The sequence below is a fragment of the Odontesthes bonariensis genome, chromosome 9 (assembly GCF_027942865.1).
Source record: "Odontesthes bonariensis isolate fOdoBon6 chromosome 9, fOdoBon6.hap1, whole genome shotgun sequence".
NCBI classification, from domain to species: domain Eukaryota; kingdom Metazoa; phylum Chordata; class Actinopteri; order Atheriniformes; family Atherinopsidae; genus Odontesthes; species Odontesthes bonariensis.
Window position 1 is genome coordinate 24,280,667 of NC_134514.1, and position 7,193 is coordinate 24,287,859.

Sequence of the window (7,193 nt, forward strand, 5' to 3'; positions counted from 1 at the left end):
GTCGTCAAAAACATCTTCCTACTGTATCTGTCAGCAGTTCAAAGAAGAGGAACACAAGTCTTCCAATCACTCCCTCACATATTGTCTCTTCTCCCCTGTCCCTTCTCTCCCACATGACTTTTCTTTCTCTGTGCATGTCACTGTAGTCTCCACGTGGCCGTCATTTCTTTTAGGCCTGTGAAGAAAAAAGATCCCGTCCCTGGAGCTTTCATCTTCATTTTGATGTGCAGCACAGAGGCAGTTGATATTTGGGTGACACGCCGACAGCGGGCATGTTAGGTTCTAAGCAGACTGCAACATGATGTAAACATGGTGAAATAAACCTACAAAACTGAAACGCTTGAGAAGACAACAATGAAAAGATCATATTTGTTTTAATGCGAACTAAAGGCCATAAAAATTGAGTGTGTGCATTTTTCGTAAGAGCGTGACATTTCTGACAGAACAGAGGAGCAGCTGCAGTGAGAGGCTCATCTCTCTGCGCTGCAGGACTGAGAGGTTCAGAAGGTCCTTTGTTCCCACAGCCATAAGGCTTTTTAACAGTGACTGCTGAGTTCTTCTCAAATTTATTGATTGATTTTTATTTATTTGTTTATTTTGCCATTTAGTCATTTATTATTATTTAGTTAGTAGTAGTAGTATTATTATTGTTGTTTTATTGTTGTTAATTCAATCATTGTAAATATTTAAAAAAAATGTTGAGCTACTTGATGAATTTGAATTTCCCCCATTGGGGGATAAATAAAGTATTTTTCTATTCTATTTCTATTCTATTCTATTGACAGTACTTTGGACGTTCTATGACTGCAGTGGCAAATCTAAACAATATTTTCTATTTTCTAAATACCGCATCATTTCAAGCTATTCATGCAAACATAAATTGCCTCAGAAATTTCATTTTGAGTGAGTGAATGACCTTTAGCCCTTTGCCACAGGCCCACAGAACTGTAGACCGACATATTTTGTGGTGTATCTTTGAAGAGGACATTACAAAAATGCAAATAGCTAACATTCAAAGGGTCAAATCCTGATGCATTTTTGGTTTAAAAATATTTTGAATATGTACATAGATACATATGTATACATATGTTCAATTTATATGAAAATGGATTGGCAGTAAAGCTAAAAAATAACCTAAAGGCACCGTGTTGCATCCGCTGGAAGCAAGAGAACAAATGAACCTCATGAACAGAAAAAAATGCTAACAAAAATGTAAACATAAGACTACTTGCCTCCTTCACTGTCTCCCAAGTTTTTTTTCTTTCTCCTCACGCAAAAAAGGGATGTCAAAAAGAATTACAGGGTGGAAGTCCAGATGAACAGACAAAACACGCAGCATCGGCTTGGAAGGGCCTTTCACATGACAAATGACTGACAGGTGACACTAGATCAGGCCTCCTCACAGGCCACGTTCAACCTCCCCCCTCTGTCCCCACCTATCACAGCGCCTTCTCGCTCCATGTTAGCAACTTGTCTATCCATGTCAGGTGATGGTACAGATTACGTATGCCTCATGTCTTCAAAACAGCTGAAGTCTGTCTTCTAGCAGAGATGGAGGCGGAGAGAAAAACAAAAAGAACTGCACTAGTTCAGAATACTTTGTAAAGTCAAGGAAATAAATCTGCTTGGGCTTCTGTGATGTTGGGCTAAATCTAAGGCTCCTTCCACAAAAAAAAATCTACGTTTTCACATTGTTAACATGTCCATATGGTGTCTTTATGTATCGCATGACAGATTACAAGTAAAATCAGCCATCATCACCCTGCAGCTGAGGATTTCTGCATCAAGGTTGAAGGCAGCTACCCTCAGCCTCAGAAAGGCAGTCAGACATGTATGCTCTACGTTGACAATTTGGGGTGAGCCTCTAGCAAGTAACTGTTCTGTTTATGACTGTGATGGCATGAAATCGGATTCTGTAAGCCTGCATGTCTTATTGAAAGATGTCAAACTACAGAAAAAGTGTCCAACTAAAAATACCAGGAAGGACGCAGGTCAGAAGACTCGATTTTTCAGAGAGCCATCTCAGCATTTTGATCCATAAACAGCTTGGTTTTCCACTAAACTAATTATGAAGTACGGCACCGTTCCAACCATTTATGTTCTGGGAGTGTGAGCAGGGATGTTGATAAGTTTATTTCTGTTCATAGACACCAGGGCAGACAGCAGAGGTTCCTTGACCTTTACTAATAGTATCAAAGGGCATGGTGATAAGTTTTTCTGGTTCTAATGTGTTTTCTTTCAGTTCCATTCATGTTAGCAATTCACAGTGCAAGAGAAACAGCCACAAGCTGCGCTGCCAAAAGCCCCGCCACAAATCGTCTGTTTTTCTAGGCTACGTCTGCCTTTTACTTGGTAAAACCCAGTGTCTGTGGCACACAATTCAAAAATCTTATGAGGAAGCAGGCTTTTTCTGTTGAATCGACCACACACCGTGTCAGACTTCTTACTCAGCGGCCTATCGAGTGATGAGTGCTGGGCAGACTGTCTCTCCTCTCTGGGCAGACCATTATGGAGACCTATGCAGCTGCACCATTGTATCACTCTACCAACTTTGTCGTGTCAATCCTAGTATTTTTATGTTTACCATATTTCCCATCTTGTTTTATCAAGTTGGTAAACACTGAATAACATATAAACATCTTTAGATTTTGTATGCAATTTCAAACAGAACTGTAGACAAAGGCAATCGATTTAATCAAATGAAATGAAAATATTATATATATATATATATATATATATATATATATATATATATATATGTATATATGCAGCAATAACTGCAACCACATGTTTGCAACTGTTTATCAGTACTGAAATTCAACCCATTGAATATTATTATTCAATAATTCATCCAAGCATCAGCTCAGAGGAATTTGATCCCATTCCTCCTCACAGAATTACTTTCCAATATGTATTCTGAGTTCTAGAATGCGCTGCTGAGGGTGGCAGCACGTTGGAGTAGCTCTGTACCTCACATTGAGATTAATTCTTTTTTCTAAATTTCATTCCTGTTTTTTCTTGGAAGAAATTGCATTTTTTTGGACAACTGTTCCTTCCTGCCTTGGATGCTGTGCAGCTGGATTGATTTTTCCCAATACTTTTGTATATTTTGCTCTTTTGTTATGATGCATAACCATAGCAACAAGGTGGTTTACAACAGGGAGCAGCTGATTAACATTGGAAAAGCAGAAATAATTCGACAACTGAAGCCAGAAATCCCACTGGAATTGAAAAGGAGGCGTCGTGGATGCAGAGCAGGAGCAAAGAGGAGAGAAAGAAAGAAGAAGTTCAAACCATCTCTGCCATCCGTCATCATGGGCAATGCAAGATCGTTAGCTAACAAGTTGGATGAACTTCTAGCCTTGACAAGGACTCAGCAAGAATATCGGGAATGTAGCATTATGTGTTTTACTGAGACATGGCTGCAGGATCATATCCCCGACTCCAGCGTCTCTCTGCCGGGCTTCCTGACTGTACGAGCAGATCGAGATTTAAAGAGTAGCAGGAAAAGGAAAGGGGGTGGATTGGCAGTGCTTGTCAACAACAGATGGTGTCACCCAGGACATGTTACTGTGAAGAGTCGTCTCTGCAGTCCTGACATTGAACTATTGGCAGTAAGTTTTCGTCCATATTATTTGCCAAGAGAGTTCACCAGTGTTGTTTTGGTGGCTGTTTACATTCCACCCTCAGCTGTTGCCGACACTGCATGTGATTTCATCAGTTCCGTTGTTGCTAAGATACAGACACAACACCCCAATTCTTTTGTGGCAATATCTGGTGATTTTAATCATGCCTCACTCTCTGCTACACTGTCAACTTTTCAACAGTTTGTCAGCTGCTCTACCAGAGAAAACAAGACATTGGATTTGTTTTACACAAATGTCAAGGATTCATACATTTCCAAATCAAGACCACCCCTGGGTAAATCAGATCAAAACCTTGTTTTTCTCTGTTTAGCATATAAACCCCTTGTCCAGAGACTACCTGTCACAAAAAGGACTGTTAGAAAGTGGTCACAGGAAGCTGAAGAAGCCTTACAGGGTTGTTTTGATGCAACCGATTGGATTTCTCTTTGTAAGCCACATGGAGAGGACATTAATGCCATGACTGAGTGTGTGACTGACTATATAAACTTCTGTGTGGACAACACCATCCCCACCAGAACAGTGAGATGCTTCCCTAATAACAAACCCTGGATCACCAGTGAGCTAAAGGAACTATTGAACAAGAAAAAAAGAGCCTTTAGGGAGCGAGACATGGAGTTACTGAGGAGTATACAGAAGCAGCTCAAAGTCAAGATCAGAGAGAGCAAGGAGGTGTATAGAAAGAAGCTTGAGAGTAAACTGCAGAGGAACAATCTCAGAGATGTGTGGTCAGGAATGAAGAATATCACAGGCCTCAAGCAGAGGGAGGATCGGATGGATGGAAGTCTGGACAGAGCAAATGAGCTGAACACAGGTTCTTCAACAGGTTCAGTTCAAGAACAAGCTCACCATCCTCCCCTCCTGTTCCCAGCCAAAGAGACATCCCACCCTCCTCTGACCCACAGCTTTCCTGTAACATCTCCACCTGTGCAGAGCAGCTCTGTGGGATTCTGCAACACATTTTCAACCTTAGCTTGACCCAAGAGAAGGTACCACTGTTGTGGAAGACATCCTGTCTGGTTCCGGTACCAAAGAAAACTCACCCTTCAGACATCAATGACTACAGACCTGTTGCCCTGACATCCCACATCATGAAGGTCCTGGAGAGACTCCTGTTGACCCACCTGTGTAAGCAAACCAGCACATATCAGGACCCCCTGCAGTTTGCTTATCGCCATGGAGTTGGAGTTGAAGACGCTATCATACACCTGCTTCAACAAACCCACTGTTATCTGGACAAAGCAGGCAGCACTGTGAAGATCATGTTCTTTGATTTCTCCAGTGCATTTAACACAATCCAGCCTGATCTGCTTCGTCTGAAACTCCAGAAGACTCAGGTGGAGGCCTCAACAATCACCTGGATTAATGACTACCTGACAAACAGACCACAGTTTGTCAGACTGAAGAATTGTGTGTCTAACCAGGTGATCAGCAGCACAGGAGCACCACAGGGGACTGCACTCTCACCATTCCTTTTCACTCTGTACACTTCAGACTTCCAGTACAAGTCAGACTCCTGTCATCTACAGAAATATTCAGATGACTCTGCAGTTGTCGGGTGTATCAGAGATGGACAAGAAGCTGAGTACAGAGAGCTGGTGGACCGCTTTGTGGCATGGTGTGGGAACAATCATCTCATCTTGAATGTTAACAAAACAAAGGAGATGATTGTAGATTTCAGGAGAAACAGGGTCAGATCAAACCCTGTATCCATCATGGGAGAAGAAGTGGAGGTGGTTGAGGAATATAAATACCTTGGTGTTCACCTGGACAACAGACTGGACTGGAGACACAACAGTGAAGCAATCTACAAGAAAGGACAGAGCAGACTGTACTTCTTGAGGAAGCTAAGGTCCTTCAAGGTTTGCAACAAGATGTTGCAGATATTCTACAAGTCTGTTGTTGAGAGCGTCATTTCCTCTTGCATCATCTGTTGGGGCAGCAGCATCAGAACCAGGGACCTAAAAAGACTCAACAACCTGATAAGGAAGGCTGGTTCTGTTCTGGGGACGACTGTGGAACCTCTGGAGACAATAATGCAAAGAAGGATTTTGCATAAAATCAAGAGAATTATGGACAACCCTGAACATCCTCTCCATGAGACTGTTATCGGAAAACAGAGTCTCTTCAGTCAAAGGCTTCTTCAGTTTGGTTGCAAAACAGACCGCTACAGGAAATCATTCCTGCCCACAGCCATCAGCATCTATAATAACTCCTTGATTTAATTGAGCTACATCAACATTTAATTTCCCTCAGGGATAAATAAAGTATTTTTGAATTGAATTGAATTTTAAAAAAAATGTGACAAAACATAAAGGTGGTGCTGAAATACTAAAAAAAAAAAAAAAAAAAAGGCTCTTCAGGCAGATAACTCCAAATTACAAACCTTTATTTTGGTGCTTCTAATATATGGAGCCCCGGTAAACCCTTTGCAGTCATCAGAACCAATGTGATTTTTTTTATTTCTATAAATTCAGAGCTTATTGGAGGATTTTCTTTTCATTTTTAAGCTACCATAGCAGCCAGCTAATGCTAACCTTCAAACGTTAGTCTGGCACCTAATTTAAAAAAGCAAGCAGAGAATGACAGACTAGATTTTTGACGTCTGTCTCCTTTACTCCATATAGGATCAGGGGTGTCTGAATTAACATAGAAGTTGTTGTTTTTTTGTTTTTTTACCTTTTCCAACAATAAGGTATCAATAAGGTGCATTTGACTCATTTTACCTGCAATACTGATCTGTTTAGAAAATACAAAAATTCTTCAACTTTACCTTTGTGTGAATTAACCATAACTCCACCTAAAACTGGCCTCTGCACTGTAGGAAATAATTAGTGCGCATCTTTGTACCACACCCACAATGCTTACGGAATACTAAGAAAAAGGTAATTTGTCCTAAAACAAGAAATGTCATAAGAAATGTCATGGAAAAATCAACATTTACACACTACATTCAGTAGTTTAGTAACGCCGTTTAGTACAATGTAATTGCATTTCTTCCTGGAAGACATTTGCCCAAATAAATGTTTACCTATAGATGGAAGAAACTAAATGGGCCAGACACGATAGGCAGGAAGAGGAGGAAGTTTATTGGTGTGGGAGGTGAAGAAGCTCCACAACAAGACAACGTATTACCTTGTGTTGCCACAGAATGTACCCTTGAGAATAAGGGCTATTATCTGATTTTGAGTGTGCGAGAGATGGAGAGAGAGGCAGAGAGGGTGAGTGCGTGAAAGATTGAGAAATATTTGGGACTGGAGCTCAGGGGATTTTGTTGTTTACTGTGCAGATGTCCTCATGGTTCCTGCTGGCAAAGATACCGCAAAAACTACTAAGTGGGGTTTGTATTTTGTTAATAAATTCTTATGCATACAAATTTGTTTGTGTACCCATGAGTGTTTGGGAATGAGGGTGTGGTGGTGAGCTCTTTATGCAAGTGATCAAGTGATGTAGTCGTGAAAACAGACGAGGGGGAGGGGTACACAATGTTAAAGTGACCTGAGGGCGGAATCGTGCCAAGGCTGAGGCCTAAAACACACACACACACAC